Source organism: Bison bison, unplaced genomic scaffold, assembly GCF_000754665.1.
Source record: "Bison bison bison isolate TAMUID 2011002044 unplaced genomic scaffold, Bison_UMD1.0 scf7180017864139, whole genome shotgun sequence".
NCBI lineage: Eukaryota > Metazoa > Chordata > Mammalia > Artiodactyla > Bovidae > Bison > Bison bison.
This window is the reverse complement of record NW_011494711.1, coordinates 11,294,838-11,321,092: the sequence shown is the minus strand read 5'-3', so window position 1 is coordinate 11,321,092 and position 26,255 is coordinate 11,294,838. Positions and strand designations below refer to the sequence as shown.

General features: G+C 40.1%; 1 protein-coding gene across 1 annotated transcript in view; it reads right to left on the bottom strand.

Annotated features, from left to right (window-relative positions):
• The window catches only part of GPD2 (glycerol-3-phosphate dehydrogenase 2 (mitochondrial)), a 149,563-nt gene that overhangs the window by 122,409 nt on the left and 899 nt on the right, over positions 1-26,255 (bottom strand). The gene's annotated exons all lie outside the window — the stretch shown is intronic.

Genomic DNA, 26,255 nt, shown 5'->3' with positions numbered 1-26,255 from the left:
ACTTAAGCAGGGTGACAATATACAGCCTCGACGTACTCCTTTTCTCTGTTGTTCCATGGCCAGTTCTAACTGTTGCTTTCTGACCTGCATATAGCCTTCTCAAAAGGCAGGTCAGGTGGTCTGGTATTCCCATCTCTTTCAGAATTTTCCACAGTTTATTGTGATCCACACAGTCAAAGGCTTTGATATAGTCAATAAAGCAGAAATACATGTTTTTCTGGAACTCTCTTGCTTTTTCCATGATCTAGCGGATGTTGGCAATTTGATCTCTGGTTCCTCTGCCTTTCCTAAAACCAGCTTGAACATCTGGAAGTTCGCGGTTCATGTATTGCTGAAGCCTGGCTTGCAGAATTTGAGCATTACTTTACTAGCGTGTGAGATGAGTGCAGTTGTGCAGTAGTTTGAGCATTTCTTTGGGATTGGAATGATAACTGACCTTTTCCAGTCCTGTGGCCATTGCTGAGTTTTCCAAATTTGCTGGCATATTGAGTGCAGCACTTTCACAGCATCATCTTTTAGGATTTGGAATAGCTCAACTAGAATTCCATCACCTCCACTAGCTTTGTTTGTAGTGATGCTTTCTAAGGCCCACTTGCCTTCACATTCCAGGATGTCTGGCTCTAGGTGAGTGATCACACCATCGTGATTATCTGGGTCGTGAAGATCTTTTTTGTACAGTTCTTCTGTGTATTCTTGCCACCTCTTCTTAATATCTTCTGCTTCTGTTAGGCCCATACCATTTTGTCCTTTATTGAGCCCATCTTTGCATGAAATGTTAGATATATTTTTTCCCATAAGCCAAAAAACAATAATAACAATGACAAAACTATAGTTGTAAAAAATACACACACTGAATAGGATATCAAAGGACAAGCAAAAAGATTTTTCTGAAATCATTGAGAAAAGCATTCTCCTGGTAAATAAGATAAATGAAAGAACCATGTCAAAGTCAGCAGAAAACTTAGAAATAAAATGAATCCTCAGACTCTGGATGTCCAAAATTTTGGCTATGGTGGATGAGTAAGCTTAGGCAATGTTCACATGCCTAGCACAGCATCCAACCCTAGCTTGGCCCCTGTCTTTCACATCCTCTCTAAAAGTCAGAGTACTTGAGGGCAGGGCAGGTTCCATTTCCAATCAGTTTCCCCAGGAAATCCCTTGCCAGAGGGTCTAACCCAAAAAATGGGAAAAGAAAATGAAGGGAGAACATTTTAAGAAAGACCAAAGAGGGATTTCCCGGTGGTCCAGTGGTTAAGATTCTGCGCTTCCACTGCAAGGGGGTGCAGGTACCATCCCTGATCCCTGGTCAGGGAACTAAGCTCCCACATGCTGGGGAGATGGGAGGGATCAGGTAACAAAAGAGAAAATGAAAGAAGACAAACACTATAATATTTATATTGGTCCACAGAGCTGCAAGAAGGTACTTTGGAAATTATTTCTACTAGTCTCTCTGGGGCACCTTTAGGTCAACTGTAACACTTTAGAACAAACACAACACACAGCTACAGATGACTCAAAAAGAGGTTAGCCTAGGACCACCCCTCCGGGTCAACGGAGGGCAGGCGCCTGGAAGCTTGACAGAAGGAATTGGCACAGAAAAGGGGTTGAGCTGGTTTCAGAGGTTCAAATCAGACTTTAAGAAATGTAAGCAAATGGCACCTCTCCCAAAAAGAGAGAGAAAATAAGGTCAACCACTTAAAATGAGCCAGTTAGAAACCTCTGTTTATAAAAATTAAACTCAAAACATTATCACATGAATTCTTTTGGTGTAATTTTTTTTTAATTTAAAATGCAATGCCACAACCAATTAAAGCATTTACTTTACAAAGTCCTCTAAAACAAAAACATATCGAAAGGGAAGAGAACCCCAGAGGAACAGGACGATACATGCTCACACTCAAGCTGTCACTTATTATGTAAGACCTGACTTTAAAAAAAATAAATAGGGTTTCCAAGACAGCTTCCATATTGTGTATTTATGCCTTCTGCCATTTCTAAAATGCATACCAATATTACAGTCACAAATTTGACCCTTTTCTCTAATTTTCATAAGGTTCACTGTAGAATTACAAGAAATCAATGAAGCCCATCTCAGCTAACAATAGCATTACATTCATTAAATGCAAATGATCGTAGCTTAATTCATAATGGGATAATTTCTATTGTATCTGCTTCCCATAGAATTGCTATCAAAAATCATAAAAAACTACAGTTAGTTCATGTAGGTGAACTTGTTTCCCATTTTAAATTCAGTGTAAAACCAAGTAACATATATTTCTATCATCTTAGATATGTTAATGGATTTTTGTTTACTGCTGTAAAATCCTATCATTGATTTTCCATAAAAACATATGATTGCCTCTTTGTTTACCAAATATGTAATTTAAGGTAATCCTGAGAAAGTGAAGTCGCTCAGTCACGTCTGACTCTGTGCGACCCCGTGGACTGCCACCTACCAGGCTCCTCCGTCCATGGGATTTTCCAGGCAACAGTACTGGAGTGGGGTGCCATTGCCTTCTCCGAAATCCTGAGAGGCCTTATATAAAATGTCCCTTATAAGAAAGTCTAAAGTGTTCCTTCCCCAAAATGCCCACCTCTTATAAAGACACAAGTCAGCTGAAGGAATTGGGCAGACAGGATGCCTACTATGAAATAACAGTTTCGTTTTTATGTGTCAACTAAGAAATGCCTCACTTAAAAAAACTTTAATTCTATCTTGAGGAAGAACAAATGTTATCAGTCAATCACACACACAAAAAAAGTTCTTTAGGCAAACAGGCCACACTCATCCTGTGCTTCTTGCAAGCTTTCTGACCCTTTGCTGACTCTGTTGTTGGGTTAGGAAAACGATTCACATTTCTCTAGCAGTACAAACCGCCTTTTTTTTAGATTGTACATGTTGTTATAGAGTCTACTTAAGTAATTAAAACAAGAAAAAAATCCTTTACTTTGTTACAGAATAAACTGCAAATCAAACAACAGAGCTCAAAATGTCTTTACACTAAAATATATCATCAAGCCTCTCAACCAGATTTATTATAAACATAACCGTTTATGAAGTAATCACAATCATGGTTGTTGATTACACACCCTAAAACATTTCATAAGAAAACATCTATTTCACCATATAAATAAATGTACTTTATTAAAAATGTTTTAGATGTCCTAAAATAGTGCATAGGCACTGTGATTCAAATGAGGAGGTTTTTAACACACATAGGGCTTCCCTGATTGCTCAGTTGGTAAAGAATCCTCCTGCAATGCAGGAGACCTGGTTGGATTCCTGGGTCAGGAAGATCCGCTGGAGAAAGGATAGGCTACCCACTCCAGTATTCTAGGGCTTCCCTCGAGGCTCAGCTGTTAAAGAATATGCCTGCAATGTGGGAGACTTGGGTTCAATCCCTGGGTTGGGAAGATCCCCTGGAGAAGGGAAACGTTACCCACTCCAGTATTCCGGCCCGGAGAATTCCATGGACTATATAGTCCATGGAGTCACAAAAAGTCAGACACGACTGAGCAACTTGCACTTTCACTTAACACATATAGGTGATAAAGAACTTTAATCAAAAGAAATATACCCTAAGAAAATTTCAGTTAATTTAGCATGTTCAGAAAAAGAGATGCTTAAGACAATCAAGCTTGTATTTGCCTGGATCTTACTCAGAGATCTATTTCGTTGTTACCTAATATCAAATATTTTTAAGAAATATAGCATTATTAATTAGAAAAAGCTATCTATTAAAAACAGGCATTTTTCTAAGACAAAAAAATCTTAAAGAAACTTAAGATCATTATTCCTAAGTCTCTCTTTTTTTTTAGTAGCACAGATGTAGAAGGTTTGAGCATCTGTCTTCAAATGTTATAAGCACAAACAAAACTTTGAAAAAATAGCTTTTTAACTTCAAAATGTTGATGCCAATTGAGTTAACTCAGCCTTATTCATTATTTTTGTCATCGAATACAAGGAAAATGTACCAATTCTTTCAAAAGCTATAGTAGCAATTGCATTATATACGTCATTAAAAATGCATTTTAGGAAATACTTGTTGAAGATAATTTATGAAATCCTGAGCTCATAAAAAAATATGACATAAGTTTTATGATAATTAGTTATAGCACAATAATTTCAGCTAATTTAATTTACTTACATTGCAAAAAAAAAAGTTCTAAATTTAATTACAGCTCTATTACAGCTCTATCAATGCATAAGCCATGACTGAGAGTTAAAACAGAGACCAAAGAGTACATGGGGTGGGGAGACCAGTTATTCTGCTTTCTTGAACTGGAGAAGATTCCCAAAAAATAAAGCTAACCACTTTTTACATCCTGTAACCTTTTCTTCCACTACAGCCTGCTGAAACTTGCATTTAAAATTCACTCCCCTACATATCTAATAATCTATTACATGTATAAATCTAACTATCAACAAAGGGTCAAATTACACACAAAAAGAAGAGACGCAAAGAAAACCTAAGATGCACTACCTCGAAATAATCATATATTATATTATTTAGCTTACAATGACCCACTCCAGTGTTCTTGCCTGGAGAATCCCAGGGACGGGGAAGCCTGGTGGGCTGCCGTCTATGGGGTCGCACAGAGTTGGACACGACTGAAACGACTTAGCAGCAGCAGCAGCAACAGCTTAGCAATGACACTCCTTAAAAATCTCACCCTTAAGGAAATAAGAATCAGACAACAGGAGAGATTGCACTAATTCATATTTCTAACCATTTCTATCAAAAGTATGGAATGCAAATCATAGAACATTTTGTAAATGCTCTATCCCCTAACCCCTCAGAAAAGGAGAAGAAAAGATAGTAGAGCTTTCATCTATGCAGAAGTAATAAACAAAGCTTTATTTCCATCTCAGTCATCTTGGCTAAAACAGTCTTGGTCATAAGATTTTATTCTCCCCACTTGAATGAGGCATCCTCTGCAAGCCTCTCTTTTTTAGATTTTTCTTTTCTTCTTTAAAAGAACTGGCACATACCCGAAGTGGAAAGTTTTCAAGGACCAGATCATAAACAAGCCTAGTCATTAAGCATGAGATACTGTGTACCAACATTACACAGCTAATACCCTAGCATCTGACAGTCTAAATTTTAAACAGCATGCACAGAAGATCAAGGATTCTTACTCTTGCTAAAACTGTCACCCCCCCCAAAAAAAATGAACACACGTTCCAAAAACCACTATATTCTTTTAATTCTTGAAATACCAAGCTAAAAAAGAAAATCACCAGTGGATATTCTAGAAGGAGAGATTAAGGAGACTTGCTGTGTAATTCTGTCTATACCATTAACTTGCTTTGTGATTTCAGACAAATCATTTGAATTTGCTGATCTTAACTCCAGCTATAAATGAAGCATCTTCAGAAAATGTACAGATCTATTTTAACTTTAAATTTGTATTATTTTATGGTTTTTCTTCATTCAATAGGCACGTGGGAGGTGGGTAGGGAGAGCGGGTAGAGACTTTCTGCATTCAAGTTGGTGCTATGTTAATGTTTTATTTTTTTTAGCATTGTGGGATGCTTAAGGCTTGCATTCATTCTTTCATCCAATTATTTGCTGATCATTTAACATGTACCAGGCACTGAACATACACCCGAGGACAAACATAACAAAATTCCGCCTTCCAAGAGCTCACATTTGAATGTGAGCTCACAGTTTTTTTTTTTTAAATAAAATGTCTAAACTGTTTTGAATTTAAATATTTCAGAAATACAGATCACACTTTGTCTTCTTAGGAGTATTAATTAAGAATTCAATTACTGATGACTTGGAGCCATTCTTATGAACTATGTAGTCTATGCTCCTAAGGGCAATGTCCTCAGGAACAGTTGAATACTATTACTTTACTCAGTGGCTCCAAACCACAGACTGCTCCCATTTGAATTCTACTTGTATCTGCTTTATAAAGTTTTCCTATTTCTTCCAAACTTTCAAGCTGACGGTAATTCTCCCTTTTGATCTGTCAGCTCTCCAGCTTACTTCTAACTTGTTGCCACCATGGTCAAAAAAGCGACAGCCAAGTTAGCTAAACCCGTATTTAAAATACAAATGAGTAACTCTGAGCAAGGCAAAAGGAGCAACTTATTAGCATTCTAGTGCTTGGATTTTCAACATTCTGGCTCTATCTGTCTATTCAAGGGCTTTTTCCTGCTTCCTTCCTTTGGTCTAGCTCAGGGCATCTTACCAGATTAATGTCTGAAGTTTGTGGTACGCAGTGTGGATGACAAACCACACAAGTCTCTCATGAAGATTAAGAACCTCAAACCATATACAAATACATAGTCCAAGATAAGAAAAAGAAAACTCTTATTTCAATTCTGCCTCATCTGAACAAATTCACATTGCGTATATTGAAAAAAAAAATATGGCAAAACTGTGTGCTTCTGCTCTAGAAACAACTGGAATCTTTGTGCTCTCTTGGATTTAAAGAAAAGTTTACAGATAAATGGGCCAAAAAAGAAGCTATCTGCCACTCCTAAAAAACTTCAAAATTCGTTGATGGAAACTGGTTTATGAAAAACACACCTAACATTGGTATGGGAAAAATAAAAACTGTACACTCTAAGAAAATAACGAAAGCAAAAGTTCAACAAATCCTCAGGACAGTGTCACTGAAGGAATCGCCCAACTAAGGAAGGTGAAAAGAGAGGTGTTCATTCCCACAACATGGATTTGACTGGGACTGACTGAATGTCTGCTACATCCTCAGCACTGCTCTAGGGGCTGGAAATTGTTCTTCTCCCGTGGATTGGGAGAAACCTATAAACAAATCTAAAAACTGAATATTTCGATAAGTGCTATGAACAATATAATTAGGTCGGAGAGTGACTTGGGGATCTACATAATTTTTTTCAACTTCTTATTTTGTATTGGGGGATAGCCGATTAACAGTGCTGTGACAGTTTCAGGTGAACAGCAAAGGAAGAGACTCAGCCATATATATACATGTATCCATTCTCCCTTGAACTGCCCTCCTATCCAAGCTGCTATGTAACACTGAGAAGAGTTTCACATGCTATTCAATAGGTCCTTGTTGGTTATCCACTTAAAATATAGCAGTGTGTACACGTCCACTAACTTATCTTCAACAAGTATTTCCTAAAATGCATTTTTAATGACGTATATAATGCAATTGCTACTATAGCTTTTGAAAGAACTGGTACATTTTCCTTGTATTCGATGACAAAAATAATGAATAAGGCTGAGTTAACTCAATTGGCATCAACATTTTGAAGTTAAAAAGCTATTTTTTCCCTAACTATCCCTTTACCTCATCTTTCCCCCACAGCAACCATAAACGCATTCTCTAAGTCTGTGAGTAGGTGGGATCTACTTTAGACAGAATGTCCCTGCAGGTTATTTGACACAAATATAATCGAAGAGGAGGAGCTACTGCATAGAGCCCTAAGAGAAGGGCCTTCCACACAGAGGGGACAGACATGCAAAGACACACAGGGTGTGTAAGCTTGGCCTCTCTTGGACACTGAAAGGCCACTGCGGGGGCAACGCAGTGAATGATCCGGGCAGTGGGTTCCAGATCAGGTCAGGGAGCCAGACAGAAGCCAAATCACATATGACTTCCTTCCAGCAAGGTGTTTCTTCTGACACGATAGAGACACAAAAATCAATGGAAGGTCCTAATTAATGCAATGATATGATGGAATTTATACAGACAGAGGAAGGAAAGAAGATGGATCCTAGCTACAGCATACAGGATGCTCCCCAAGGAAATAAGAGTAACAGCAGTTGATTTTTCTTGAGGACACCATTAGCCCTGTTCATAATAAGCAGGTTAAAGTACGAAAAAAGGATGTAATGAGGAGAGATGGGGGAAGAATTAATAAATCACATAAGAAAATAGTAAAAACTGTAAACCACAATCAAAAATAGGAAAACAAACACTTCAGTGATAATCTTGAATATAAATATCTATTAAACTCAACACACTTGTAAGACTGTTCCAGCCCATTCAGTCTAACAAGGTGGTAACAAGAACAGGGTATCAACTGAGAGAGCTCTCAAATGTCAATAGCAGAAGTCTTTTTTATACTTCTCTTCCCCCTAGGGCTAGGGTATGTTGCAGGTGACTTTCCCCCTCACAACTCATTATATCTTGAACTGATTTTGAACTCACATTGGAAAAGAAGCCCAGGTCACATCTCAACACGCCAAGGAACTTAGAATATTCCCCACCAACTGCACAGCAGGGCGTTAAGGAGCTGTGTGAAACTTACTGACACACTGAGTATAGACGTAATAGACAAGAGAGACTGCATATGATTAATTATGGTTATTTATATTTATGGGTATGAATCTTGAAGATGCCTGGCCTCTCCCCATTTTATTTCATAATTTTCCCCCTGCTGGAAACTGAAGAGCAAAAGTCAATTGCCTGAGTGTCTGCATCATACTGGAAACTAAAGGGCCATGCATTTCAATTCCAGCTCAAGAAACACTCTGATTGAGCACATATAATTCACCAGACCCCAGTGGGCTAGGCTCGCACTGTTGTCAGTCAAAGCACACAACTGATGGAAATCAGCAGAGCACATTAGCAATTTATACTAAACAGCCTCTTCTCAACCGTAAGTTTTCAGATACTGTGAAGTGAAACCCCAAGTTAATCCAAAAAATTTAGCCCATAGTTTGAGCCTGTGATCTTAACCACAAGGCCGTCAGGACTTACAAAACTGACTTCCAAAATGGCATTTCGAATAGGTCTCCTGAAACTCCAGCCTCCCCAAACTCCAGCCTCCGACATCAACACAGCGACCTGCAGGCATGACCTCACCCACCGCACTTGCACCCATCTCCTTAGTCATTAGTTTGGCGGTGGCCAGAAGCATGGTTTGCTTCTCAGGCTGTCTCCTAAGGCTCTGCAGCATCACAGGACAGGCAGTCAGCAACCAGAGGCAGACCTCTACCCCGTGACAATATCAGCCTCAGCAAAGCCACCTGTCCTTTCAAAGTCCTCACATAAGAGATGGAGATCATCTAGACAGTTCCTTTTTCGAGGTATTGCTAGATCCCATAACCCTGGCCTTTTGCTCCCCAGAGCCTCCTGACATTTTTCCCATCTCAACTGGACCACAAGCATAGGTCACTCACTGGGTCCAAATGACTGCAATCCTCTTAACCCATTCAGACTTGAAAAGCAACATTTTTATGCTGGTAATAATTATAAAGGTCTAGAAATTAGTGGACAGTCTTAAATAAGTTACACATAATAAAATTTCTTGACTGCTTAGGAATTCATTCTTTTTGGGTTAATTATACTCTACATAGAGATGGGTTACCAGGCAATAGCAAATTAATCATGAAGAGAACAAAAGTAGATAAAATAGTATCTGTGTGTTTCTGTTTTAAAGCATATGTGTGTACACACACACACACGCGCGAAGGCTAGAAAGACACACCCGAAAATGTTTAAAATCTCATCTTTGAATGGAAGGGCTGAAAGTCATTTTTATTATCTTCTTTATGTGTATTATTTTTTAACTTTCTAAAATGAGCATGTGTTATTCTCGTAATAAGAAAAAAGAACCAATCTAGTGTGTGAATATGCAAGTGAGAGAAAAGTGGAAAAAAAAATAAGGACTCTGAAGAGCACAGTGCAGACAGATAGCTGACATTTGACTAAATCCCCTACAATCTGACCACTTACTTGAGTGATTTTACTGTTACACAACTTTTCTCACCTCTAATGAACTAGACAGAGTAAAAGACCCACACAAAGAAAGGAAAAGGATAGTTTGCCTGTAGAATTGATTACAAATCTTGGAATAAGAACTAGAAAATATCACAGAATTATCTACTTCATTCTGAAGTACAGTCTCTACCCTACCTAGGATGAATGTGCCTCAAGCATTGGACACAATTAACTATTTAAGCCTGAATTAAACTACCCCTGAACTAGTTATGTATATATGGTTAATTTCATATTATATTGTCTCGGGGATTTAAAGTTTAACACAAAATCCGAAATCCCAACAACTAATCAAACTAGTGACTGCAAAGCTGATCGAACTTACTGGAATTTAGAGTTCCCCAGGCTTCAACTCCATAAACACAGAAATGCTTCAGCCAACAATACACTCAGGGGGCCCCTCCACTGTGCCAGCCCTGAAGGAAGCCCACAGGTACATGGAGAAAGGACAGACCATCCGAGATGAAGGCCAACACTCTCTCCCTGTGCCTGTCGTGTGATAATTCAGCGCTTATACACAGGAACACAGCCACTTCTCTAGGCACAGCTGGGATTGTTCTCATCACAAGGTGCTGTTCTTGGCAAATTCAGACACCACCACTGACCAGTCAACAGACCATTCCCTGTGGGAGGCAGGCAGTGTAGAGGTCATCAGAGACACCCCTGGACTGAATTCCAACTCAGTCACTTACTAGTGGTGTGACTGTGAGTTTCCATCCTCTCATACATAAAATCTCATCTAGTTCACAACTTATATTGAGGATTTGAGATAATGTAAATAAGGTGTACCCCTAGAGAAGGAAATGGAAACCCACTCCAGTATTCCTGCTTGGGAAATCCCACGGACAAAGGAGCCTGGCGGGCTACAGTCCACAGGGTTGCAGAGAGCCGGACACAACTGAGTGACTGAGCAGGCACACAAATAAGATATAAAAATATATCTGCGGCAACAGCTCCCATTGCTCATACATAACTACAGTGGGCTCCCACAGAATGGATACTGTGATTTGTGGAGTGTTCTATCAAAAATAAAAATCCAATAAAGCCCCTCCTCTAATACAGACCTCACTCTAGGCCACAGGTTACTTGTCCCAGAAGTCACAGGGAGACAGCAGACTCTTCAATTTAGGTCAGACTCTGATCACACAGGGTCAATTGTTCCTAGCCTGTCTCTAGTACCTCAATTAGTCAGCGGATTGGAAACAGTCCCCATGAGAGGCTTGATGTAAGGTTTGTGTCCTGAGTTAACCCAAGTCACTGTGACAACTTTGAGCCATAAGACTGTTGGGGTTTTTTTGTTTGTTTGTTTGTTTGTTTTTTGTCCTCTCTTCACAATATTTCCTGGTATTTATTTTTAGTTCAGATAGGGTGAGGAATGCATGCCAACCACTAGCCAGTAGTCTATTGTGTCCCCCAAACCACCTTTACCCATGTCCACACAATCCCCTCTGCTCCCCACAGATTCCTCCACCACCCCCAACCCATCCTCGCCCTCTCACTACCACTCCCAATCCACCGACAGCCAGGAGTGACTCACTCCTGCCACCTCATCTCACATTTGCTCTCCCCACCCTTCTCTGACCAGACTCTGATTGCTGATGTCATTCTTTATTAGGTATAATTAATCAGTTCATCCATGTAGGATCAAGGAAACCAAGGTCTGAAGAGACCTAAAAGGAAATGAGCATGTTAACACCAAGTCCACACACCAATCCTGCAACTGTAAGTAGGACTTGCAAGCTGCCCACTCAAGCATACCTAACCAACACCAGAAACCCACATTTGTTTGATGTTTGTATTCCCTTGGGGGTATAACTGGAAAAGTTAATGATTACAACTCAACATAAAACAATGACAATGGTGAACAAAATAAACAAAAGTCACTTGTTAAAAAAAAAAGAACACAGGTCTAAGTCTGCCTCCCATACTAACTAACTACCTGGTTACCCATTTTCTTCTGCATCCTCTACCTCATCAAAAAATTTGCCTCCACTAGTAAAGAAAAAGAATGTGTACAAAATATAATTTATGTTTCATAACAGAAAGGCAATATGAAAACTTAAACATGTACTTGATTTTCATTTATTCAACATATTCATCCAGCACCTACGGTGTTAGACTGTGAGTAAACAAAGATGAATAGTTTCTGTTTTTAAGGAACTTATTACTTTGAGAAGAGGATTCTAAAACAAACGAGTGATCCAAGTAAAATTTGGAGTAGAGGCTAGGGGAGTAATTACATATGGGGTTAAGAGGAGGTAGGAAACATCATCAGGGCAGATTTGTAGAGAAAGCAATAATCAACTCGAATGTTGAAGGTTCAACAGATCCAAGGGAATGTGAGGGAAGTCATGACTGTATGAATGAGTACTGCATTTTCAAGAACAAGGAGGCGTGAAACGTATGCCTAGAGAACAGGCTGGTATACAACGATCATAAGTGAGGCAGTGAGGAGACTGAACAGGCAGGCAAGGAGATGTTACCTACAATTGCACAGGACTTTGCTCTTTGTCCAGTAAACAATATATCACCAGTGAAGGCTTTTAGGCATATTCTTGGCTGCATACTGTGTTACAAGGACTGCGCTGGTTAGTTGATGCACATTATGTTAATCCTCACAATATTCCTAATAGGCAGGATAGAATCACATTTAAATTTAAAAGCCCATCCTCCCATTCCCAGAAGCAGTGCTAGGAGATAAACTAAAAGGACATGCATCTGGGAGAAGGGAAATCAAGAGACTGATTGTAAACACCCTGACACAGACTTCTACAGGTCTGTACTAAGCCAGTGACAACAGAGCAGAGAGCAGAGTCTAAATACTCTGGACTATGACGGTGGTCCCCAGAAGCAGCACTCCTTACCTTCTGCCAAATAGGAGAAAGTATCTTCCCCAGGGGTTGCACCATCATTCTGGCTGAGAACAGGCCCTCAGAGCACCTGATGCTTCTGGCCACTTAAGAGCAGTCCCCTAGGAGGGTTTTATACTCCAACTGGCCACCAAGCCAACAGGAGATGCCCTAGGGCTACAGACACTCCAAGGAGGCTTTTGTTCACCCTTGGCCACCACTTCAACAGGAGCTGCCAGAGGTCTGGACCAGGAGCTGCCAGAGGTCTGCACCAAGCTTCTTCTAGGACACCACTGGCACTGATCCCAGCATGTTCTTTAATCCCCTTTACCTCACTCATCACCAGAAGCCCAGTCTGCCCCATCTCTCACCTCCTCAGCGCCCCCTCCTTCCCAGTTAAGCCCTCTAGAACTCAAAACTATCCTTTTCTTCTCCAGATGTTCCTTTTGCCAGGTAATATCCTGAAAACATGGAGAAAGCAAGATTTAATCTGAATTTTGAAGGCTGAAGCCTACTAACGCTGCTTTCACAGCATCCCTCAAGGGGAGGTTATTTATACTCACATATTTAAGTCTACTGTTCAGCCAGTATAAACAGGGATGGCTGTACTGCTGCTAAAATACCAAAACACCCCTGAACCAGGTGATAACTAGCCCCTTTCCTGGGAACTTCCTTTGATTAAGTGACTAAAAAGTTAATGTCCAGGTTCACAGAAGGCTCCCAGGACTCCTGCCCAGGCTAAAGATCTGTACCTGCAGTACCCATTCCATTTTAGTTGTAAATACTTTAAGTTAGACTCCTGCTTCCATTCTGCAAATCTCCCAGCCAGAAGATCTAGTGTCTCCCCATTTATCTTCCAATTTCTCCTCAATCCTCTCTCAAATCCCCTCTTGATTCTCTCTTACCTGTTTTGAAGTTCATGTCATTAGACTTACCACCCTTCATCCCTCCTTGCTGCCATCTACCCATCTACTGCTGTTTCTTTTCATTCGCTGATTACGTAAGCACCTGGCTCTTTCCCCTCCCAAGCTCCTGTCTTCATGTCTTCTGTCTCCCATATGTACAAGGAGGTCCCAGTTCCTAAAGCTCTTCACCTCTGAGAGTGTTCTCTTTTACCTTGCCTCAGCCACCTGCTCTCATTGTCATAACCTTTCATTTTAGCATCATTATTACTTGCACCAGCTCTGAGACTTCAGCTTCCAGCATCTTACATGTGAAAACCTCTTTTTCCAGCTTATCTACTCTGGTATTTCCATTCCAACATCTTCTTGGCATTACCTGGTTTTCCAATCCATTGGCAATTTCCACTACAAAGTTACATACTCTCTTCCTTTTCTGTCCAGCTTATGGTCAAGGTCCATCATTGTACACTTTCCCTTGAAAGTACCCTTAACTCCCTTGCTCCTCTCTTTCTGCTTCTAACTTACCAGGCAAATCCTCAAGTTGATTAAGCCCAACTATCTGCCTGCTCCACACCTCTACCCAAACAGCTAAAGAAACTGCCTGGAGAAAAAAAACTTCATCTACAACTAGCTCAGTTACATTTGTGGCTACAGGTCTCTAATGGGCAATACATATTGACCAGCAATCCTATTATTTCATTTCCTAGGATGTTTCAAAATAGCCATTTCACATCAGCTCTTTTCCCACCACATCCTCATCACACATCCTTGGGAAAGTGGAGTCCATGAGGTAAGAACTTCATCTTCCCACCACTCAAACAGACCTCTCAGCCTCTCTATGCATTCTCTCTGCAGAGCTTCCTTCCTTTTTCATCCTTTCCTGAATGAAATGTCCCTGATCCTAGTGAAAACCAATCTCTTCACTTGTCCCTAAATCTCCCTTCCTGTCTCTTCAAGAATTATACTCCAGCAGGTATCCACTGCCTGCCTTCATTAGTATCACTCTCGCCTGCCTTCATTAGTTTTTCCTCTCTAGTTAATCATTCTATTAATATCATTGCCTCTCTACTTAAACTCATCCTATTACTCTCTGGTTCTAAGAAGCCCTGCCTTAGTCAGTAACTCCTTCCAGGAACTTTTCCATTGCTCTGCTTTTCTTCATGACACAATTACTTGAAAGAGTTGTCTCTATGCACTGTCTTTACTTTCACAACTCAATCCTATAAACTTTTGAAAAACATTTTAACCACTCCTTTTAAAAACACTTTGAACTTTTTTTTTTTGCTTTGGGACTTCCCTGTGGCACCAGACTCAGTAGTTGTGGGACATGGGCTTAGTCACCCCGCTGCATGTGGGATCTTAGTTCCCCGACCAGGGATGGAACTCACGTCCCCTGCATTGGGAGGTGGATTTTAACCTCTGTACCACCAGCAATGTCCTTAAGTTTAAGGATACCACACTCTCCTGGTTTCCCTCATATCCACTGGCAACTCCTTCTCTTTCACATAATACAGTATTCCAATGGCCCTATTCTCTACCTGCACACTCTTCACAGGTAATTCCATCCAGCATCAAATACAGCCTATACGTAAATAACTTTTTGCTCCTCATCTTTAGCCAAAACCCCTCCTACTACTACTACTAAGTCGCTTCAGTCGCGTCCAACTCTGTGTGACCTCACAGATGGCAGCCCACCAGGCTCCGCCGTCCCTGGGATTCTCCAGGCAAACACACTGGAGTGGGTTGCCATTTCCTTCTCCAATGCATGAAAGTGAAAAGTGAAAGTGAAGTCGCTCAGTCGTGTCCGACTCTTCGAGACCCCAAGGGCTGCAGCCCACCAGGCTCCTCTGTCCATGGGATTTTCCAGGCAAGAGTACTGGAGTGGGGTGCCATTGCCTTCTCCAAACCCCTCCTAGAATCTCCAGATTCCATTTATCTGATTGTCTAACTGACATCTCCAGAGGAATGTCTAAGAAACATCTCAAATTTAACACAGCCAAAACAGAACATCTTACCGCTTCCTTCAAGTACACAAATTGCTTCTCTCCCAAATCTCCCCTTCTTGGTTTTATGGTCCAATAGCTCAGTTTAAAAATGTAAGCTTTTGTCTTGATTCCCGTTTCCTCTCTCCAGATAATTAATCTGTCAGAAAGTTCAGTCAACTAACTCAACTGCAAAGACAAGTCCTAAATCCATGCACTTCTTTCCATCTTTAACACATGCTTGTCTATACAACTGTAATCCCTTAGTTAGGCTACTAAAATAGTCTCTTAATTAGAGTACCGCTTCTAATCTTCCCTCTCCCACCTACCACAATCCAATCCACTTTGTGCACCCAGGTCAGTCTTGGATAGCACCCATGCTCAGTGGGAACAGTAACACCTACAAGAGACAAAGTTGGTTCTTGGGGGATGGGGGGAGGCAAAGAAAAGTCTTACATGAGTGTTGTCCTCCAAAGCTCAACTTTGACCAACAAAATCTTATTTTTTAATATTTAAGGAATATACTCTTGCTGGAGAAGGAATTGGCAACCCACTCCAGTACTCTTGACTCTTGCCTGGAGAATTCCGCAGACAGAGGAGCCTGGTGGGTTGCTGTCTATGGGGTTGCACAGAGTCGGACACTACTGAAGCGACTTTGCGGCAGCAGCAGCAGCAGCAGAGAAAAATTAATTTAAAATTTTAATTAATTAACTTCAACTTAATTTTGCTTCTTGGAATGATATAATGGAAAAAAAAAAAGTTGAGAGACACTGTTTTATAGCAAAACCATATTTCATTTACCAGTACATAATCCTCCAATGGGTTGTACAACCTTAGAACGAAATCTAAATATTTTATCTCGGCTTGTACAGCTCTATAAGATCTGACCCTTGCCTACTTTTTAAAGCTTCTCTTGGACACTATGGTAGGTTGAATTTGTTGTTGTTTAGTTGCTAAGTCATGTCCAACTCTCTTGTGACTCCATGGACCGTAGCCCACCAGGCTCCTCTGTCCATGGGATTTCCCAGGCAAGAATACTGGAGTGGGTTGCCATCTTCTTCTCCATGGGATCTTCCCAACCCAGGAATTGAACCTGCTTCTCCTGCATTGGCAGGGGAGCCACCAGAGAAGGCCCTATTGGCATGGAAAAGATGTCACATCCTAAATCCTGGTACCGATGAGTTATCTTACATAACAACAACAACAAAAAGACTATGCAAATGTGATTAAATAAAGGCTCTTAAGTGGGGAGATTATCCTGAATTATCAGAGTGGGCCCCAAATGCAATCCCATATATCCTTATAAGAGGGAAGCCAAGGGAGATTTGAAAGGCAGTATGACCACAGAGGTGAAGACAATGCTGGGAGCCACGAGCAGCTGAAAGAAGCAATGAACAGCTTCTCCCTTAGCACCTCAGAAGGGAGCATAGTAACTGGACTTCTGGCCTCCTGAACTATGACAGCACACATTTCTCTTGTTTTAAGCCACCAAGTTTGTGGTAATATGTTTAACAGCCACAGGAAACTAATACATATACTAATATATATTAGTATATGTAACTAATAATAAACTAATACCTCTCCCTCTCACTAAGTTTTGGCTATATTTACCTTCTCCTGCCCATCAGATTCATCAAGAATACAATTAGGGTTTTGGCACCGGCTGTCTCCTCTGCCTGGAATGCTTAGCTCATCTCTATACAAGTCAGCTTCTGCTCACTCAGGGCCGGGCTCAAATGTCAGCTCCTCAGAGGCCTTCCCAAACCATCCAAATTCAAAATAATAATATAGCTTCCATCAGTTCATATGTCTCATCTTTATTTAATCATTATTATTTCTTTCCTCTACCCGCTAGAATGTTGTTGGGGCTCAGGACAGGCCATCCCCAGAACATATAAAATGGCATATCGATTATTTTGGATTCAAGTTACTTAAGAAATGGTGAATGCAAGAGGGACAGTCTAACTCTCCCTTTTGTCTCTCTAAAAAATAAATAAATAAATCTCATGAGGGATTTATTTCTTGCTTTCAGGAAAGGTACACTCCTTACATCTAGAGGGAGGACACCCTTTTGGACAGAGATAGGAATTCGGGCAGAAATTCCTATGTGAATAAACCTTGTTACTTCTTTAGTACTACCTCAGGCCCAAACGTTTAGGTTCCTGACTAATGGAGCATCAAAACCTAAATTTTTTGCCCTGCTGATTTCTCACAAATGTATTGTTTCTTTGTCTAAAAAGTATAAAAGCTGCCTGCTTTGGCCACTTCTTAGGTCCCATTTCAATGAGACCTCTGTATGCACAAATTAAAATTTATCTCCTGTTAATATCTTATGTCAATTTTATTATTAGTCCAGCCACAAGAACTCTAGAGATGCAAACTCTACCAGAGAAGAGACTGTATCTGTTGTGTATACCAGTATACTTTTAATTTGTAGAAAAATGCCTGGCACATGGTAGGTGACTGATAACGAATGAGTTAGTGATATAGATGGGAGAAAGGATAGTGGCGCTCTTCAATGAGAGGATAAATAGCATGAGAGAAGAGTGGTGAAGAGGAATTATCAATCTTGTCTGGACTGTGGGACATCCAAGTGAAATCTCTATAGTCTGAACCCAGGGAAGAGGTCTGGTTGGGGATGCTGACTTGAAATGTTCGAAAGCAAATATACAGATGTACTCGATAGTACAGAGAAAATCTACAATAAGAAGACAGTGAACTAAGAACAGACCCTGGGAACTACAACATATCAAGCAGAAGGACCTGCAAAGAGACCCATAAGGACTAGTCCAAACAGAGAACCAAGTGTCATGGTAGCCTAGTGAAAGTTCTGTTTCACAAAAGAGGAAATCAGCAGAATCACAAATGTTTCAAACAATAAGATCCATGTATTTGCCAGTCAGGAAGACAACAGTAATTGTAAAAAGAACAGATTCCTCTGAGGTACAGCCAAATTTTCAATGGTTGTGGGGTGGATGGAAAATAAGGATATAGAAAAACAACATAAAACACTTTCAGGAAGCGTAGCTTGAAAGGAGAGAAAGAGCACAAGCAAGAGAGGAGGGCAGATCAGAGGAACGAATAAGTTGGGATTTTGGTCTTTTTACTACTGTGATGGGAGAATCCTGAACATTCTTGTAAATATTTAGAATGCAGGTAAGGGACTTCCCTGGAGGTCCAGTGGTCAAGACACTGTGCTGCCAGTGCAGAGACCATGGGTTCAATCCCTGGTCAGGGAACTAAGATCCCGCATGCTCCTCGGCATGGCCAAAATTAGAAAAAATAACAATAATAATAACAATACAAAATAAAATAAAAGGCAAGTGAACATAGAGAAATTTCACAGAGTAAGCTAGCTGAAGAAATGGGGGATCCAGAACATTGGGGAAAGCATAAACTCTGGAAAACTCTAAGTTGGTTGTTAATGATAGAATTAATGGATTCAGATACAGGGAAGATGTGGAAAGGAGGACAAAATTTTAAGAGTGGATGTGATATCTCTGCATTCTCAGTATAACAGGAGGCAAGGACACTGTAATGGAGACAGCTAACTTTTTACCAAAAACCCACAGTCTCTTCCTCTCCCAGCCAGACTACACTTGCCAGTCTCTTTCGTTCATAAGTGTGACTGTGCTCCTAATTTCTGGCTGATGCTACGTGAGTGGAACTGTTATCTTCATTTCAAGACTAACTATTTAGAGAGTGAATAGGCTTCTTCTCTTTTAGAGAAGCTGAAGACAGTTGAAAACACAGCCCTAAGGGACAGCAGAATCACAAAATGAAAGGGTCCAGGGTGCTTGAGTCACCAATTAGAGGAAAGTCATCCACCAACCAAGAACATGACATGATTGAGAAATAAACGTCTGCTGTGTCTGTGCTTTTATCTATTTTCAGATCTGTCAGAACGGTTTAGTCTGTTCTAACCACTAACGATCATCTTCTGGTAAGGAAATGCACAGTGGGGTAAGAGGCTTAAAGAAAATAGAAAATATGGGAAGTTTGGGAAAATTATGGGGGAAAACCATAAAAGGAGCTGTCTCGAAACAGGTAAAGATAAGAGAACTGCCCTGTGGCTAAAACTGGAGAACATAAATTTGTGGGTGCCTCCAGTTTGCACGACTGTGTTCATTTTCCTAAGAGCATTTTACAAGCCCAGGCATACAAGCAGAAAAAGCAGACTGATATCAAGTTGCAGGTTGTTTCCACAGCCATTAAGACTAAAAAGTATTTTAATAATGTCCCTGATGCTGGGAAGGACTGAGCACAGGAGGAGAAGGGGACAACAGAGGATGCAATGCTTGGATGGCATCACCAATTCAATGGACACAAGTCTGAACAAACTCCAGGAGATAGTGAAGGATAGGGGAAGCCTGGTGTGCTGTGGTCCATGGGGTCGCAAAGAGTCAGACACAACTTAGGAACTGAACAACAACATCACGGTTCCCAGAAGACAAGTCAAAAGGAATATTGTCTCAGGAAGACATACTGTGCTATGCATTCAATGTCTGAACAAGTTTAGCATCACTGGCGGAAACTGTTGAACCACAACATCAACTATTAGGAAGTACAAAAGGCAAAGTTCAATGAGTCGAGGAGGGGAATCCAAGGTAGCAAAAAAGCAGGAAATATATTACAGAAATGTAAGTGGGACTATCTCGAATCTATTATTTTCTTTACACAGTTTTCAAGGGAGTTTCTGTCCGATCAGAACTTGGCTGTGGCTTTGAGTGAGTCACTTAGGTTCTTTGGAACTCAGTTTCCTCATTGATGTAACAGAGTTCACTGCTGATGTATTAAATAATGTGTGCAAAGTGCTTAGCCTAGGGCCTAGAAAAGGGTGATTGCTCCAAATGATACTTAACATTACCATTACTATTTATTATCAGTAATAAAAAGACAGGGTTGGGTTAGATCTTTAACCCTCTTCCTATGTTAAAATTCTGTGAATCTATATTTTTTTAGATAAATATCACAGTTCCTTGGATAGAGGAAAGACTAAGACAATGAAAGAGAGAAGTGAAAAGATATCTATTTTAACAGATCCTATGCGCACAAGCCAGGAGGGAGATACAGGGAATGTAGTATCCTCCCACTATGAATGCTACATCTGAAAAGGCTGAAAGGACATTCCAAACTCCGGGAAGTAAGATGAACAGTTAAACCAGGTCCAGTGGAGAACAGAGCCCATGTGTTCTCCCCTTGGAAGACATGACAAGAGAAATAAAAATACCTCTCTCTTTTATGGTTTTAAATTCATATAGTTCTATCACCTTATTTTACAGAGGAAGATACTGACAGGAGCAGAGAACAACCAAAGCCACAGGTAGGTGGCTATAATATGACTTCAGGGATGCAGAGAACTAAACATCACCGCTCAAAACTCCTTCTACCTATCCTACATAAATGGTTTCAAAGTTTTGTTCCCTTAGAATCCAGAGACTTTGGAAATAGTGACAAGCAAATTTTTATCAATCGGCTTCCCTGGTAAAGTGGTAAAGAACCCGCCTGCCAATATAGAAGATGCAGGTTCGATCCCTGAGTTGGGAAGATCCCCTGGAGAAGGGAATGGCAACCCACTCCAGAATTCTCCCCTGGAGAATTCCCATGGACAGAGGAGCTTGGTAGGCTACAGTCCATGGGGTCACAAAGTCGGACATGACTTAGCAACTAGAAACAACAATTTTATCAATCTTGTTGTTATAAATTAAATTTCTGGACTCTTTCTTAAAAGAGACTGGATTAGTTGGGCAGGTGGAGAAGAAGGGAGAAGTTAGTGAAGAGAAAGGAGTCCTAAGGGCTCTGACAAAGGTGACTCTTCAGTGGTTAGTATATGACCTTCCCATTTGCAGATTCCTCCACTGATGTTCTTCACAGATTGCTTTTATAACTTTGGTTCAAATTCAGCAATTTCCCTTTCCTGCTCCTAAAACTAAAATCCTTTAGATACAAAAACTGCCAAAATGTGTAAAGAGGATGCCTGAGAAAAAGCTAAAGATTCCATTAAACTCATTAGCTGAAATGTATCTGCCTGTGTGTCACCTGCTGTCCAATCACACCCCACTCATATCTATCACTTACTCTTGGTAATTAAGGGATGAGTGAATTATGAGTCAATCACTAATTCAACAACTATTTACTAGGTGTCCCCCAGTAAAGGTGTCCCATTTCCAAATACACGCAGGGACTTGGGTTGGGCACGTGAGGGCTATAAAATTGTGTAGGATCCAGCCCTTGCTCTGCAAGACCTTCTGCATGAAAGGAAGTGATGCATGTTTTCAAATAATCACCATACACAGGAGTAAAGGAGACATTTAAGAGTGGCATTAAAAGAGTAGTTGAAGGGGTTAGGACATGTACAAAGCACTTCTGGCTGGGGCAGGGAAGGAAAGCGTCACAAACTGGTAGCCTTTGGTTAGAACATTCAAGAACTGCTAGGATTTCAAATAGGTGAAGTGGAAGGAAGAGCAATAGCATTAGGGGCAGTACTAAGATTAAAACACATCTAGGGAATTCCGCACTGTTTCACAGAGAAGAGAGGAGAACTTTAATAATGGGGCAAGACTGGAAAGGGCCATGAATTCAAAGACAAATATTTAGAATTGAATGCAATAGAGCAAAGTGACCCACGGAAGTGTGGAGCAAGCAGTGACATGATCAAAGCAGTTTGGTTATTATCAGAGTGACACAAAACTTCCTTTCTTTCTTCAGTAGAAACAAAAGGAAAATAACTTTTGAGAACCTAGTACTCTGAGCCACACTGTTTTTATCACTTTCCAAATACATTTAGAAGTTTATTGTGTTTTATTGAAACGCATAAAATCCTAATGAAAAATTTCCTAAAATGTTTACCTTGAATATCAACTTCTGTTCCTATTGTGAATAACCAACCAGACTTAGCCATCACTGGTGCATATAAGGCAAAGTGATACTGCTTTCTAAGCATGTGTCACCCACAGTCATACCCATAGGCCATGTCATTTGACAGTAGTAGCTTCCAGAAATCTCATTTTCAGAAACAGTTTATCTGTTATAATTCATGGGGTTTGAAGCATATAGGTGGATAATCAAATATGGAATTCCACAGAAGACATATCACTATTTAAAGAATATGAGGCTAGAAACATCTAAATGAAACAGTTGTTGCTCATCCATTAATAGTCTGACTGTTACAGAATAAAGTACATTAGTAATCACTTCATTTTGTCAGAAAAAAAGTAAAAGATAGCCCCAAGTAATTAAGTTTTGTTAACATATTTTGCCATAATAAATTTTTACTTAGGAGAACAACAATTTAATTAATTTTTCCCAGTAATTTTAGCAAACTAACAGAACCAGAACTTGATCTAATTAAAATCAGAAACCATGTTTTGTCTGTTGCATGAATCAGAAATCTTATTTTGAAAGAATCAACATAAAATTTTCAACTGAAAAATGGAAAACAAGAATACAGAAATGATGTAGGAAGAAATATTTAACCCAAAGAACTAGTAAGAACTGCCAGCAAAAGAGGAAAATTTTGGAAAACAAGAAAAAAGAAACACATTCATGTCAGGACACAAAATTAGAGTTCTGGACAAACTCTGACCACAATCATCTTTAGGTATTCAAACCATCTGCTCCTCATTCTTCCTTTTCCTAAAATGCTCCTGAGACCAATATCTGGTCAGGTAATACAGGAAGAGGTCTGAAGTTATTAGAGATTTCCTGGCTTTTAGCCATACTGGCCTTTGCCTCTCTCACTTGGAATTGAATCTGATCATCTCTCCCTCCTACATTTCTTTCTCCCATCATGTCAACAACTATAAAACAAGGAAATACACAACATGCCATTTATTACATTCTGCTTTCTCTATAAAACAACTTCCAAGTTTCCTTCTTAACTCTAGGTGATGAGCCCTGATGGAACTTCTGAGTATTTTAAAGAGTATCTAAACCCACTTTCATTACACCATCTTAGTTCCATTCCATCCCTCCTTATTTCCCAAAATAACAATCTAAAATCAGCCAGTGTGGGAGTCCCAAACTTAATGACTAATAATTTTCCCTAAAACTTCAGATGAAAATGATATCCTATTGTACACAACTGAATAGAGTAACAGAAAGGCCATTTGACACTTTTTTTTTTTTTTTTTTAAGCAAGCATGTTAGAAGTGGCAAGAATGAAGACTTCTAATTTTTAACTTGAATCCTGGGCTTTAAAACTTCAGAGACATGGTGAAAAGTATCATGTAGTTCACATACAGAATGTAGGTTTCCATATGCTTTTCCATAGAAAGTTTATTTTTGAAAGCATATATTGTGCTGGTTTTTTAATACACTGAAGTACAAAATAGCAAACATTCTTAAAACAAAGATGATCTGCTGTAACCTTCAAGAAACTCTAAGTCTCTTTGTTGCTGAAGTGACATTCTCTTCACCACAAAACGGTCTCCAACTACTTGAGCCCATGTCAACCTCTCCCTCCATAACCGCAACAGTTACAGCCAACATTCTACCATGGGGTATGGACTAGGCAAGATCTTATGTTGGTCTCTAACTGTTCGGCGTTTGTATGTTTTACCTTGTTGAATGAGTTCTCACCTTCTCAAAATCAGGATGACCATACTTTTTCTTTACCTAGGACTTGTAATGCTACACAAAGCTACAGAAAATTTCATTTAAGAAGTCAAGCTTTACAGATATTCAATTTCTAATGCTCTTACTAAAATGCTATTTATGCACTTAGGACAACCTGAGTCTGGCTGTTGACAAGAAGAAAGAATAAAGTTTTGGAAAACCTGAGCTGAAATTTTATCACATTAAAAATATAAAGAGGAGAAATTAGATAATAATCTGGAAACTGCTTCCCTTTTGTCATAACCATAGCTGCCATTAACCTCCCCTTCCCCCCACCTCTATCAGACACACCAAATTTATGCGGGAAAAGCCTAGATAATTCATTCACAACATTTAAGAGCTAAATTATCCAACTAACTGCATTTTTTACCCAAGTGATCCTCTTTTGAATATAAAAAAGTAAAATATGTAAGAAAGAAGAAAGCAGTATTTTGAAGTCTACTAACTAACAGGAATATCAGCAGTGATTTTACCTGTATGATATCACATATTCCTACATTTTGTCAGCGAGACAACTGAGGCTCAGTGAAGTTGAATAGTTTACCTAAGGCCAAAATGTCTGAGGTTTTTCTCCCCTACTATATCCAGCTAGAGTTTGTCCCACAGTTCAATCACTCAATGAGAAAATATTTATTGAGCCTTTATCATAAGCTAGTCATCACTCTAGGTATTAGAAATACAAAGGTGTGTGAGACAGACCAAGCCCTCTCATAGAACTTACATTCTAGTGATGAAAGCGGAAAACTTATACCCAAACAGGATAATCTGAGAATTATAATTGTTGATCTTTCTTATGTACAATAATAGTCAAATATTCTAAATACTTACAGGATTAAATAGTTACAAAAACAAAGGGGGGGGGGACACTGACCACTGGTAATACTGTGGCCCGCTCGTCAATTACTGAGCTAAACCACTGCATCTTTTAATAAATCAGGAGAGAGAAGGAAGCAGAGTATTTAAACTGCTCACAATGTCCTTTGAAAATAAAGTGACTCTGTGAGATATAAGAATGGGCAGCTCCAACAGTGCTGGTTCTCAAACCCCAAATTCCATCTTTATCCATTATTACTAAGGTACGGATGCATTATTTGAAGTGTTGATTTGGAAATATCAAGGGAGTGCTGTAATTTGACATAATCCCCCTATGAGAAACACAGGAGGGTTTCGACATCCTCATCATAAGACTCCCCATCACTATACATGATACCCCTTGAGCAATGACATCCAGCACTCAGTCCCAGTCCGTGGCCAGCAAGAACTGTGGCACTCATACACTATGGAATGGTCAGCAGTTCTCAGGAAGTGCCCAGCCCCAATGTGGTGGTTCCCCTTACCCTCCACCCTTCAAAACGAACTTCACTTCTATTAAATTTGGGGACATATGCAAAATTCTAAGTTTTGTTTTTAGCAATGAGAACTCAGTGGAACTCTCCCATCACCCACCTATTCATACAAGGATAAAAGTCGACCAAATTACTATTCCTATAGCTGCCCCTACCCCCTCCCATGCTATTTATAGTGTTGTATAATGTGGATTGACCCCTGTCACTAAGATATAGTGAGAATTTGCGTTTGTAAATTACTTCGGAACTCCTGAGGACAGTTCCTGGAGCGAAGGCTCCTTTTCAGAAGGTGGAAGTCAGTCTAGAGACCAAGAGCTAAGATCAGCACTTCATTCACAGGGCTATACCTTCCTGCCAAAGCACCCTGCAAATCTATTTTTAGTCGCAAGTTACTACGTGGGGAGTGGGGGCTGTTTCAAGTTCATCAGTGTAAACCTGTTTCCTCCAAGAACTGTCACACACCAGCAGCTAAGATCTCAAAGTAGCCTCAGTTCCCTTCTAGAATCTCTACCTCTCTTGCTTGAGAGAGGAGCAACGGATCTTTTTATCAGACGAGCGGCATCCACAAACTAAAAGTTTGCCGCAAACTTTCAATAAGATACCAACCCTCACCCAAAAGTCCTACCACTTACCACCCTCCAAAATGTATATAGCTAAACCCCATAGGAACGAGCCCACGTTCTGTCGGTAGGGGAAAATTTTAAATCTTTCCCCAGATTCCGCCACCCACCCCAACACCGACTCCATCGGGTCAGAGAGGGACCACTCCCCGCTATAACCGGGGGCGGGGGTGGGAGTCGGGGGGGTCTCCCAGGAAGCACACACCTGAGATTGATC